The sequence below is a fragment of the Eurosta solidaginis genome, chromosome 5 (genome assembly GCF_040869045.1).
Source record: "Eurosta solidaginis isolate ZX-2024a chromosome 5, ASM4086904v1, whole genome shotgun sequence".
NCBI lineage: Eukaryota > Metazoa > Arthropoda > Insecta > Diptera > Tephritidae > Eurosta > Eurosta solidaginis.
The window spans coordinates 259,086,498-259,101,587 of record NC_090323.1 but is presented as its reverse complement, the minus strand read 5'-3'; positions in this window follow the sequence as shown (position 1 = coordinate 259,101,587).

Below are 15,090 nucleotides of genomic sequence, written 5' to 3'. Positions count from 1 at the left end.
GAAAGTTGTTGGAAATGTTCCAAACTTATTTCAGCTGTAAAGAAAAAAATTTTCCATAAGAAATTTGTTAAAAACAATAATATAGTGGTTAAAAGTTCATTTTCGGCTAATTTCTCATAATTTAAGGCTGATATCTCTACTAAAATTCAAAAACATTATAGACATTTATACGGATTCTGAAATGTACGTAAAATACCTTTAAAGTAGGCACAATATGATAATTTTCCTATAATTCTATTAGAAGCTATGAAGATTTTTTTCAAAAATCGGGACCTCGAAATCGGACTTAGAGGTATGTTGTCTTCAGCAATTTTTCTTAGATTCATCTGTAGATAACGTTTTTGCTATACTCCTGATAAAAAAAAATCCACCAATACAATTTAACTCGCTCTAATATATATGTATAGATGTAGATATGCAGGATTGCTGTACCAATGATGAGGTTAGGCTCAACTGGCCGGTCAATGAAGACTTCATATACCATCAAATGGAAGAACGACAATCAGGTGCCAGTACTTACGTTATAGAACAACTCCGTCCTCTTGGCAAATACTAGAGGTGTACCCATGACGAATGAGAATGTAAAAATGTTTTTTTTTTGTTTTGCTAAAAAAAAAAAATTCAACAAGTAAAGCGCTCGTAACAGATATAATTTTTCACCCATATATGTAATACTCCTATATTGCTAATAGAAAGTGCTCGCAATGTGTTTTAAATTCGAAATCAAAACAAGACAGCCTATAAAATTTTTGTGATTGTAGCAGCATAAGTGTGACAAGAGAAAATTTAAATTTAGGTGCATTTGATTATTGAATACAAAAACAAAAACGTTTAAAAAGTAATACATATATCGGCACTCTGCTGTTTGGGAATGTAAAAAATTAATATACTCTGTGAGCTCTGGTCAGCTGAGTATAAAAAATGTATACCTTAAAAAAAACCCTGTGAAAAGAGTTGCCAAATCAAATATATGGCTGCGTTTATTCCATGGCGGAACGATATAAGGTGGCAGCATGATGACATACCTACAAATATAAATAAATATTCCATGCACTTTGTTTTTGTAAACTCGATGGACAAATGCCAAAATCATACTGCGCCGGAAGTTGATGTATCGAATCAATTAAAAAAAGTTTATAACCAGCTATCCCATGCTGCCACCTTGTATCATTCCGCCATGGTTTATACCCACACAGAGCGTGCAAAATCAAATCCACACAGTCATAGACCTGCATAAGTGGAACACCTAAAACAAAAAAACTACCAACACCTGCTGATATAATTGATTTAGTATTTTGCAGTCAATTGTCCCTATTATTTTATCCATCACTGTAAGTATTTGCACAACTGAATTGATATATTAACTTGAGAACGACCATGTGATATGCGTATAATAACTGTATTTCTAATGAGTTAAAAGAGAAAAGTATATAAACTTAGTTGGGGGGCAGGACACTAAACTGGGCAACAACACTGCTCGAAACTTAGTGGGTTGACATAATCAAGATCTTGTATTAAGTTCTAATGGGACGTTTATTTAAGCCGATTTAAACGTCTGTTCATCTTTAACATATTCGTTCAATTTACTGAGCTTAAGACGGCATCTATAGGCATATAGAAATTGAGTCAGGCGCTCGATTTACAAAAAATATGGCACAAAGCGCCCACGTTTTTTTCACAATAATACTAGTATTTTTCGTTCGTTATTGTTTTAGACTTATTTTTAAAATTATTTTTTAACCTCTTAGTTCCAGTATATTTTAGTTTTTTAAACTATATTTTTTTGTTTGTAACTCTCCGTTGCGAGCTTCGCCTAAAGAGTTACAAACATACATACAACTGAAGCTAATATAAGCGTGTTAAAACAAGTAAGGAAAACTAAGTTCGGGTATAACCGAACATTACATACTCAGCTGAGAGCTTTGGAGACAAAATAAGGGAAAATCACCATTTAGCAAAATGAACATAGGGTAACCCTGGAATGTGTTTGTATGACATGGGTTTCAAATGAAAGGTACTAAAGAGTAGTTTAAAAGGGAGTAGGCCATAGTTCTATAGGTGGACGCCATTTCGGGATATCGCCATAAAGGTGGACCACAGGTGACTCTAGAATGTGTTTGTACGATATGGGTATCAAACTAAAGGTACTAATGAGGGTTTTAAAAGGGAGTGGCCCTTAGATGTATATGTGAGGGCTTTTTCGAGATATCGACCAAAATGTAGACCAGGGTGACCCAGAACATCATCTATCGGGTACCGCTAATTTATTTTTATATGTAATATCACGAACAGTATTCCTGCCAAGATTCCAAGGGCTTTTGATTTCGAACTTTTTATACTCAGTTGAGAAGAGCTCACAGAGTATATTAACTTTGATTGGATAACGGTTGGTTGTACAGGTATAAAGGAATCGAGATATAGACTTCCATATATCAAAATCATCAGTATCGAACAAAAATTTGATTGAGCCATGTCCGTCCGTCCGTCCGTCCGTTAACACGATAACTTGAGTAAATGTGGAGGTATCTTGATGAAATTTGGTACGTAGGTTGATGGGCACTTATCGCAGATCGCTATTTAAAATGAACGATATCGCACCATTACCACGCCCACTTTTTCGATATCGAAAATTTCGAAAAACACAAAAAGTGCGATGATTCATTACCAAAGACAGATAAAGCGATGAAATTCGGTAGGTGACTTGAACTTATAACGCAAAATAGAAAATTAGTAAAATTTTGGACAATGGGCGTGGCACCGCCCACTTTTGAAAGAAGGTAATTTAAAAGTTTTGCAAGCTGTAGTTTGGCAGTCGTTGAAGATATCATGATGAAATTTGGCAAGAACGTTACTCCTATTACTATATATACGCTTAATAAAAATTAGCAAAATCGGAGAACGACCACGCCCACTTTTAAAAAAAAATTTTTTTTTAAGCCAAATTTTAACAAAAAATTTAATATCTTTACAGTATATAAGTAAATTATGTCACCATTCAACTTCAGTAATGATATGGTGCAACAAAATACAAAAATAAAAGAAATTTTCAAAATGGGCGGGGCTTCGCCCTTTTTCATTTAATTTGTCTAGAATAATTTTAATGCCATAAGTCGAACAAAAATTTACCAATTCTTGTGAAATTTGGTAGGGGCTTAGATTCTAGGACAATAACTATTTTCTGTGAAAAAGGGCGAAATCGGTTGAAACCACGCCCAGTTTTTATACACAGTTGACAGTCTGTCCTTCGGCTCGGCCGTTAACACGATAAATTGAGCAAAAATCGATAGATCTTTACTAAACTCGGTCCACATACTTACCTGAACTCACTTTGTATTGGTATAAAAAATGGCCGAAATCCGACTATGACCACGCCCACTTTTTCGATATCGAAAATTGCGAAAAAAGGAAAAAAATGCCATAATTCTATACTAAATACGAAAAAAGGGATGCAGCGTGGTAATTGGATTGTTTTATTAACGCAAAATTTAACTTTAGAAAAAACTTTGTAAAATGGGTTTGACACCTACAATATTAAGTAGAAGAAAATGAAAAAGGTCTGCAGGGCGAAATCAAAAGCCCTTGGAATCTTGGCAGGAATACTGTCCGTGGTATTACATATATAAATGAATTAGCAGTACGCGACAGATGATATTCTGGGTCGCCCTGGTCCACATTTTGGTCGATATCTCGAAAACGCCTTCACATATACAACTAAGGGCAATTCCCTTTTAAAACCCTAATTAACACCCTTAATTAGATACCCATATCGTACAAACAGATTATAGAGTCACCCCTGGTCCACATTTATGGCGATATCTCGAAACCGCGTCCACCTATAGAACTAAGGCCCACTCCGTTTTAAAATACCCATTATCACCTTTCGTTTGATACCCATATCGTAGAAACAAATTCTAGAGTCACCCCTGGTCCACCTTTATGGCGATATCTCGAAAAGGCGTCCACCAATAGATTTAAGGCCCACTCCCTTTTAAAATACTCATTAACACCTTTCATTTGATACCCATATCGTACAAACAAATTCTAGAGTCACCCCTGGTCCACCTTTATGGCGATATCTCGAAAAGGCGTCCACCTATAGAAGGCGTCCACCTATAGAACTAAGGCTCACTCCCTTTTAAAATACACATTAACACCTTTCATTTGATACCCATATCGTAGAAACGAATTTTAGAGTCATCCCTGGTCCACCTTTATGGCGATATCTCGAAAAGGCGTCCACCAATAGAACTAAGGCCCACTCCCTTTGAAAATACTCATAAACACCTTTCATTTGATACCCATATCGTACAAACAAATTCTAGAGTCACCCCTGGTCCACCTTTATGGCGATATCTCGAAAAGGCGTCCACCAATAGAACTAAGGCTCACTCCCTTTTAAAATACTCATTAACACCTTTCGTTTGATAGACATATCGTACAAACAAATTCTAGAGTCACCCCTGGTCCACCTTTATAAAGATATCTCTAAAAGTCGTCCACCTATAGAACTAAGGCCCACTCCCTTTTAAAATACTCATTAACACCTTTCGTTTGATACCCATATCGTAGAAACAAATTCTAGAGTCACCCCTGGTCCACCTTTATGGCGATATCTTGAAAAGGCGTCCACCAATAGAACTAAGGCCACTCCCTTTTAAAATACTCATTAACACCTTTCGTCTGATACCCATATCGTAGAAACAAATTCTAGAGTCATCCCTGGTCCACCTTTATGGCGATATCTCGAAAAGGCGTCCACCAATAGAACTAAGGCCCACTCCATTTGAAAATACTCATTAACACCTTTCATTTGATACCCATATCGTACAAACAAATTCTAGAGTCACCCCTGGTCCACCTTTATGGCGATATCTCGAAAAGGCGTCCACCAATAGAACTAAGGCTCACTCCCTTTTAAAATGCTCATTAACACCTTTCGTTTGATAGCCATATCGTACAAACAAATTCTAGAGTCACCCTGGTCCACCTTTATAAAGATATCTCTAAAAGTCGTCCACCTATAGAACTAAGGCCCACTCCTTTTTAAAATACTCATTAACACCTTTCGTTTGATACCCATACCGTAGAAACAAATTCTAGAGTCACCCCTGGTCCACCTTTATGGCGATATCTCGAAAAGGCGTCCACCAATAGAACTAAGGCCACTCCCTTTTAAAATACTCATTAACACCTTTCGTTTGATACCCATATCGTAGAAACAAATTCTAGAGTCACCCCTGGTCCACCTTTATGGCGATATCTCGAAAAGGCGTTCACCAATAGAACTAAGGCCCACTCCCTTTTAAAATACTCATTAACACCTTTCATTTGATACCCATATCGTACAAACAAATTCTAGAGTCACCCCTGGTCCACCTTTATGGCGATATCTCGAAAAGGCGTCCACCAATAGAACTAAGGCTCACTCCCTTTTAAAATACTCATTAATACCTTTCGTTTGATAGCCATATCGTAGAAACAAATTCTAGAGTCACCCCTGGTCCACCTTTATGGCGATATCTCGAAAAGGCGTTCACCAATAGAACTAAGGCCCACTCCCTTTTAAAATACTCATAAACACCTTTCATTTGATACCCATATCGTAGAAACAAATTCTAGAGTCACCCCTGGTCCACCTTTATGGCGATATCTCGAAAAGGCGTCCACCAATAGAACTAAGGCCACTCCCTTTTAAAATACTCATTAACACCTTTCGTTTGATACCCATATCGTAGAAACAAATTCTAGAGTCACCCCTGGTCCACCTTTATGGCGATATCTCGAAAAGGCGTTCACCAATAGAACTAAGGCCCACTCCCTTTTAAAATACTCATTAACACCTTTCATTTGATACCCATATCGTAGAAACAAATTCTAGAGTCACCCCTGGTCCACCTTTATGGCGATATCTCGAAAAGGCGTTCACCAATAGAACTAAGGCCCACTCCCTTTTAAAATACTCATTAACACCTTTCATTTGATACCCATATCGTAGAAACAAATTCTAGAGTCACCCCTGGTCCACCTTTATGGCGATATCTCGAAAAGGAATCCACCTATAGAACTATGGCCCACTCCCTCTTAAAATACTCTTTAATACCTTCCGTTTGAAACCCAAGTCATACAAACACATTCCAGGGTTACCCTAGTTTAATTTTTCTACATGGTGATTTTCCCTTATTTTGTCTCCATAGCTCTCAACTGAGTATGTAATGTTCGGTTACACCCGAACTTAGCCATCCTTACTTGTCCATTTTCTTAATATGGCAGGTGTCACACCCATTTCACATAGTTTTTTCTAAAGTTATACTTTGCGTCAATAAACCAATCCAATTACCATGTTTCATCTCTTTTTAAACGGTTTTATTTAGCTTGACTTGACAGGCAGGCCGCACGGCCGCATGGCCGCATGCACTGCCGTTGTGAACAAATTTTGTAATTGAAATTTAAGTAACTTCCCGATAAGCTACAAGCTTGAAACTTGAAATATAGTTCAGAACCCAATGACAATGCAATAATAAGAAAAAAATCGCCGCTAGATGGCGCAAGGATTGAGATATTCGCAAAATTCGCATTTGTGGTTCGATTTGGCTCATATTTGGAACACATAATACGTGCAAGAATAGAAATCAACCTGTGAAAAAAAAATCCCCACTAGGTGGCGCATGGATGGGGATATTCACAAAAATCCTATTTGTGGCCCGAATTGGCTCATATTTGGAACGCATTATACATGCAAGAGTATAAATCGACCTGTGAAAAAAAGCGCCGCTATATGGCGCATGGATCCAGGTATTCACAAAAATCGTATTTGTGGTCCGATTTGGCTCATGTTTGGAAAACATAATACATACAAGAATAGAAAGCGACCTATCCAAAAAAAAATCGCCACTACATACATATGCGTCATATTTCTATTGATAGTCATAACTAAAACCAACTGAACCTTAATCAGGTTATGCTACGCCTCACATTTTTAGAAATTTCACGCGCCCAACGCTTTTACTTAATTGTCTGATCAACGCCCTAGATTGATAAGGAGTGTGATGACTAGTACCTAGGACCAACCTAATTATTTTCTAGCTTTTCGTATTATTATTACTTCATGTAAGTATTGTTTTCAATAAAACCGTTTAACTTAAAAATTTTTTTTAAATTATTTTATTTCATATTTGGTAAATAATTATGGCATTTTTTTTCATTTTTCGTAATTTTTGATATCGAAAAAGTCGACTATGACGGATTTCGGCTATTTTTTACACCAATACAAAGTGAGTTCAAATAAGTACGTGAACTAAGTTTAGTAAAGATATATCGATTTTTGCTCAAGTTATCGTGTTATCGGCCGAGGGGAAGGATAGACGGCCGACTCTGTATAAAAACTGGGCGTGGCTTCAAGCGATTTCGTCCTTTTTCACAGAAAACAGTTATTGTCATAGAATGTATGTCCCTACCAAATTTCACAAGGATTGGTAAATTTTTGTTCGACTTATGGCATTGAAAATATTCAAGATGAATTAAATGAAAAAGGGCGGAGCCACGCCCATTTTGACATTTTCGTTTATTTTTGTATTTTGTTGCACCATATCATTACTGGAGTTGAATGTTAACATAATTTACTTATATACTGTAAAGATATTGAATTTTTTGTTAAAATCTGACTTTAAAAATATTTTTTTTAAGTGGGCGTGTTCGTCATCCGGTTTTGCTAATTTTTATTTAGCACACATATAGTAATAGGAGTAACGTTCCTGCCAAATTTCATCATGATATCTTCAACGACTGCCAAATTACAGCACGCAAAACTTTTAAATTACCATCTTTTAAAAGTGGGCGGTGCCACTCCCATTGGTCAAAATTTGACTAATTTTCTATTTTGCGTCAAAAGGTCAACGCACCCACTAAGTTTCATCGCTTTATCCGTCTTTGGTAATGAATTATCGCACTTTCTCGGTTTTTCGAAATTTTCGATATCGAAATAGTGGGCGTGGTTGTAGGCAGATTTCGTTCATTTTAAATAGCGATCTGAGATGAGCGCGCAGGAACCCACATACCAAATTTCATAAAGATTCCTCAATATTTACACAAGTTATCGTGTTTACGGACGGACGGACATGGCTAAATGAATTTCTTTTTTGCGAGCAAAATTAATATACTCTGTGAGCTCTGCTCAGCTGAGTATAAAAAGGGTGCGTGTACTTATGTACGTGCGTGAGAAGTTATACTTTTTTGTCATCATTAAAAAATATGCTTTAATTGCATGCAAATAATTCTTTTCTTTAAGGTATGGTTGAGTTCTAGGCCAATATATACATACTAGGGTGGGTCAAATTTTTTTTTGAAAAGGCACATCCAGTTTCTGAATCTATGGGTCATACTGAGTAATATTGCCCATGGGACCATAGGTCTGAAATGAATTTCCAGCCTCTCTAATTTTGTTAGAAAATATTTTTTTTAGAAATTGTTATTATTATTTCTGTTAGAAAATATTTTGGCCTATTTAAAAAGTGAATTTGCAATATGGAAAAGTAAAATAGTCGTGCGTCGTGCCCAGAGCATTCGGTATGGTAGGCGGAGCACGCTACCATCACACCACGGTGGCCGCCAAGATATCAACAACAATGCTAAGATATCAATAACAAATACATTGATTTCCATAAGGTTGGTTGGATCAATTGTTTTATACCGATATGGATCGGTCAAGTTTGCCTCACTTATTTCGTTATTTTCTTTTTGTCTCATATTCTATTCATAAACGAGGGAACTTGAAAACTATGTTTAAAGTTTGATCTCACATCATAAGGCATTTGCATGCGTCACACTTTAATTAAATACAACCAAAATTTTTTTCTTAATTTGTAATTACATTTTTTATTATTTATTTGTAAGTAACACAAAAAGAAATGTTGCCATTTGGACTGCTTATTGACATATCACCATATCTCAGCTGCCGTTCAGAAAACGCTCTATCTTAGCATATATTCTATGTTTTGACGTGAGCTAAAATGTTTATTAAAAAAGTTCTGAGATGGGGCGTTCAGCCGAGTTAGGTAAACTCAGCAGTCGATTTAAAGAAACACCTTCGATCTTTTTGCACTGTCTATAAAATCTCGAACATCAATATTCCTCATACTTGTGTATATAATCGGATAATGTTGGTGCCCACCTGCTACCATCGCACAAAGTGTTCCATCCTTAAAGGCCGGTGCACCAGGATCTCCCCAACACGTATTCTTTGCATGCTCCTTATCTATTAAACAAATTGCTGTTGGTGGGATAGTTCTCCTTTCCGACGCATAATGAAGCTCATATTGCTGCTTACATTCGTTGGTTGGGATTACTTCAAATTCTGCATATTGGAGTATATGCGAAACTTCCAAATCCATTCCAGTTTTCGAACCCCATGAACTGATTTGCAATTTTACACCCGGGTTTAATGGAATTTCGCAAAGTGATAATGGTGGTAGCTTGTTATATTTGATACGCTTATTCAAAGCAATCACAATTAAATCCATTTCTACCGGTATCGTAGTAAAATCACTTGGACGAATTATACCATCCCCAGTGCGAACTATTTTTGCTTCACGTAAATCGGTTGCACCAGCTTTAATAGTGATGCGGGGCGCGTCGTAATTTCCCAAGCAAAAGGCCGATGTAAGCACCTTCGTCCAAGTGATTAAAACACCCATGCATCTATATTGCTCGTCAATAAATATTCCCACCGCATATGGGCTATCCTTTATATCGCAATCACTGCCACCCACAACGCGATATTCCGAATTCGTATTAGTAAAACTACAGCTAAGGAAGGCAAACACTATTGCGAAAGAACTGCCTAAATTCATTTTAGTTAAAAATTTTGCGTTGATTTTTAAGTTTAAAGTGAAGGAAGTTGAAATTTGTGGGTGCTATTTATACAAAATTTTGGCGTGTAAATAAAAACGAGTTTTGAATTGGAAAAAAGACAGCCTACTAAATTTTTGTGATTGTAGCAGCATAAGTGTGACAAAAAAATTGAATTTAGGTAAATTCGATTATTGAATACAAAACAAAAATTTTAACACGATGTTTGCAGTGTACCCAGCCTTTAGTAGCAATATAGAAGTATGACATATATGGTAATTGGCGGCTGCCGTGGTGTGGTAGGTGGTAGGGTGCTCCACCTATCACACCGAGGGTTCTGGTTCAACTCCCGGGCAAAGTAACATCAAAAATTTGGAAAAAATTTTTTTCTAAGTGGGGTCACCCCTCGGAAGCGATTCGACACACACTCCGGTTGTAATACTACCATGAAAAGATGCCGGTTTGAATCGAAATAAAACATGTAGGCCCAGTCTCGCCAATTTTTAGGAAAAATTAAAGGGAACACTACGCAAATTGAAAGAGAAGCTCGGCCTTAAATCTCTTCGGAGGTTATCGCCCTTCCATTTATTTATTTATTTGTTTATTTATATACAATGATGGAAAAAATAATAGGGACAACTAGGGCAAAATACTAAATAAATTATATAAGCAGAGCTTCAATATCTCCCTTGGAATAGTGCACCCTATAAAAATAGTAATTTAAGGTGGTTTTTTTGCGAAAAAGTGAACCAGTAGAAGTTCGGCTTGGAAAAAATAATAGGGACAAAACGTGTTTCTTGATATTTTTGCGTTATGGGGGGTAAAAACTTCGTTCTTGAAGCTTCTTATAAAGCCCTATAAAATTGCACTCGTATGGGGTACGGAGCACTAAGAAAACATAAATAAAATAAATAAAAACTCGCCGCAACTCTTGTTTTAATTGTAAATAAGTATAAGCCCAACGAATGCCTTTCCATTATCATACATTACTTTGTGGGGTAATCCGCATCGTCCTACGAAGCAAGAGAAGGCTTCTCTGAAGACCTCAGCTGTCTAACTTGTGCAAGATTCGACTGTTTTAATAGAGAAGCATACAAATACGCTAACGTATGCTTTTGAGTAGGAAGCTCGTCGCAAGGGGGAAGTCTTCACCATAAATGGGCCAGCGAAGTCAACGCTGGTTATGTTAAAGGACACCGAGTAAGTGACACGTTCGAAGCATAGCGACCATTATTTGCGAACTCATCCGTTGCTTATATATTGTGCACGTCTCGCAGCTGAATATGCTTTTTTTTACTTTCTGCTTGAGTCTGGAGATGTAGTATTACTTCTGTATCAAGTGGGCGGTGCCACGCCCATTTTAAAATTGTTTTCCAAATTTTTATCAAGAGTCTCAGTATCAGTCCACACGTCAAATTTCAACATTCTAGGTGTATTATTTACTAAATAATCAGGTTTTTTTGTGTTTTCCAAAATGTTATATGTATAAAAAGTGGGCGTGGTTATCAGCCGATTTCGCTAAATTTCAATACCAATATATTCTGAGTCCAGATCAGCTCGTGTATCAAATTTGGTGAAGATATCTCAATATTTACTCACGTTATCGTGTTAACGGACGGACGGACGGATATGGCTCAACCAAATTTTTTTTCGATACTGATGATTTTGATATAGAGAAATTTATATTTATTTATTTATCCAATCAAAGTTATAATACCCTGTATATAAGTACAGCTGATTATAATAACAACACCAAGGCGAACATCCATGTAAAAAAAATTAAAATAGCAATATAGGTTATTTAGTCATAAAATGTAATTTAATGAAATAACCTTTAAATGTTATTTTTATAGGCTGCACTATTCCAAGGAAGATGTTGAATTTCTGCTGATATAATTGATTTAGTATTTGGCAGTAAATTGTCCCTATTCTTTTTTCCATCACTGTAAGTATTTGCACAATTGAGTTGGTATATTAATTTGAGAACGATTATGTGATATGGGTACAATAACTGTATTTTTAAGAAACAAATAGACAAACGTACAAAGGGTATACTTAATTAGTTATATCTGTTTTCAAACTGCTAATTAGTTCTATTGTATTCACCTGCCACAAAACAACATTTGGGGGCAGGGCACTAAATTTTGAGCAACAACACTGCTCGAAACCTGATGGGTTGACATAATCAAGATCTTGTATTATGTGTAAATGTCTGTTCATCTTTAACACATTCGTTAAATTTAAAGAGCTTAAGATAGAAATGTAGATATTGAGTTTACACCACTACAAATAAATAAATTATAGCCTGAAAAAACTAAAAAAAACACGCTTTTAAATAATATCAAACAAAGAAGTTAAAAATTATTTTCAAAATAAGTTTAAAATAATAATGAACGAAAAATACGAGTATTATTTTGACAAAAGAGTCAGGCGCTCGGTTTACGAAAAATATGGCACAAAGCGCCAAATAAGTGGTATTTTTTTTTTTTATTTTATGACTCTCGGAGAAGGTTGCACTCACTTTTATCACAACTATATCCATATCTAGTATTTCCAAATTAATACCACGTGGATAAAATAAAAGCTGCGCAATTGCGAATTTTTTCTGTTTATAAAAAATTTCTTTGTGTGAATGAAAAACAAACAAAAGATTTTTCCTCTAGATCTGAGGAATAAGAATACTTTTTAATCAAGGTTAAATGAATTGCAGTAATTGCTAATTAATTTATTCACTCCCCCTCTCACTTGAGGTAGTGAGTAAATTACCTCAAAAAGTTTCAGGTATAATAAAAATTGAACAAACAGATTTATTTATTTGAGAACGGTCATGTGATATGTATACAATAACTGTATTTTTAAGGAACAAATAGACCAACGTACAAAGGGTTTACTTAATTAGTTATATTTGTTTTCAAACTGCTAATCAGTTCTATTGTATTCTCCTACCACAAATACATAGTTGGGGATTGTGCACTCAATTTTCAACAACAACACTGCTCGAAACCTAGTGGGTTGTCATAATCAAGATCTTTTATTAAGTGTTAATGGGACTTTAATTTGATTCCGATTTAAATGTCTGTTCGTCTTTAACATATTCGTTAAAATTTATGACCTTAAGAGGGCATCTGCAGGAATATGGAAATTGAATTTACATTGCTACAAATAAATACATATTTAAATTTAAATCAAGTAAGGAAGGCTAAGTTCGGGTGTGACCGAACATTACATACTCAGCTGAGAGCTTAGCTGCATTGGTTTCGTAGGGTTTCGTAGATAGTTTATAAGAGGTTTTTAATTCCAATGACATACAAATATCGACCAAAATGTAGACGAAGGGTGACATTTTTTGGAACGATTTGCCTTCAGCCTTTGTCAAATAAGTGAAAATCACCATGTAGGAAAATGAACTTAAGGTAACCCTGGAATGTGTTTGTATGATATGGGTATCAAATTTAAGGCATTAATGAGGGTTTTAATAGGGAAAGGCCCTTAGTTGTGTATGCGAAGGAGTTTTCGAGATATCGAACAAAATGAGGACCAGGGGGACCCAGAGCATCATCTGTCGGGTACCGCTAATTTATTTATATATGTAATACCTCGGACAGTATTCCTGCCATGATCACAAGGGCTTTGATTTCGCCCTGCAGAACTTTTTCATTTTCTTCTACTTAATATGGTAGGTGTCACACCCATTTTACAAAGTTTTTTCTAAAGTTATATTTTGGGTCAAAAAACCAATCCAGTCACAATGTTTCATCCCTTTTTTCATATTTGGTATAGAATTATGGCATTTTTTTAATTTTTCGAAATTTTCGATATCCAAAAATTGGGTCATAGTCGTATTTCGCCCATTCTTAATACAAGATAAAGTGAGTTCAGATAAGCACTTGAACTAAGCTCAAGTTATCGTGTTATCGGCCGAGGGGAAGGACATAAGGCCGACTCTGTATAAAAACTGGCAGTGGCTTCAACCGATTTCGCCCTTTTTCACAGAAAACAGCTATCGTCCTAGAATCTATTTGTAAATTTTTTTCGACTTATGGTATTAAAAGTATTCTGGATAAATTAAATGGAAAAGGGAGGAGCCACGCCCGTTTGGATATTTTCTTTTATTTTTCTATTTTGTTGCACCATATCGTTACTGGAGTTGAATGTTGACATAATTTATTTATATACTGTAAAGATATTAAATTTTTTGTTAAAATTTGACTTTTAAAATTTTTGTGTGTTCAAAAGTGGGCGTGTTCGTCGTGCGATTTTGCTAATTTTTATTTAAAATACATATAGTAATAGGAGTAACGTTGCTGCAAATTTCATCATGATATCTTCAACGACTGCCAAATTGCAGCTTGCAAAACTTTTAAATTACATTCTTTTAAAAGTGGGCAGACCCACGCCCATTGTCCAAAATTTTACTTATTCCCTATTCTTCGTCATAAAGACAAGACGTGGCTAAAAAAAATTCTTTTTTTCGCCCATTTTTATATATATCTATATCTAACTCGATTACTTTATGCCGTTACGGGGTACCTTTAAGCAAACAAAATTAATATACTCTGTGAGCTCTGCACAGCTGAGTATAAAAAATTGTATACCTTAAAAAAATCCCCGTGAAAATAATTGCAAAATCAAATCCACACAATCATAGACCTGCATAAGTGGTACACCTAACACAAAAAAAATAATAACACCTGCTGATATAATTGATTTAGTATTTTGCAGTCAATTGTCTTTATTCTTTTTTCCATCACTGTAAGTATTTGCACAATTGAGTTGGTATATTTATTCGAGAACGATCGTGTGTACAATAACTGTATTTTTAATAAGTAAATAGAGAAAAGTACATAAACATAGTTGGGGTCAGGGCACTAAATTTTGAGCAACAACACTGCTCGAAACTTAGTGGGTTAACATAAGCAAGATCCCTGCAAAAATCCCGAGTACTCCATGCATACATGTATGGAGTACTCGCTATGGACCAAGCGAATGCTCCAAAATTAACCACAATTCATACAAAAAATATGGTCCAATGAACATTGCGATGTCATAGGACTGGACCACATTCCAGCTCAGCATTACATCAGAGTAATCCATGGAGTACCCGCAGTCCAATAAATATCGTACAGTGATTACAATCGTGTAGAAACATGAGTTGGTCCACTGCTGCATTACAGTGGAGCACAATGGTAAAAAGTCCAGTATGACAGAAGTGGACCACATGATCCAACGGTTTTTGCAGGGATCATG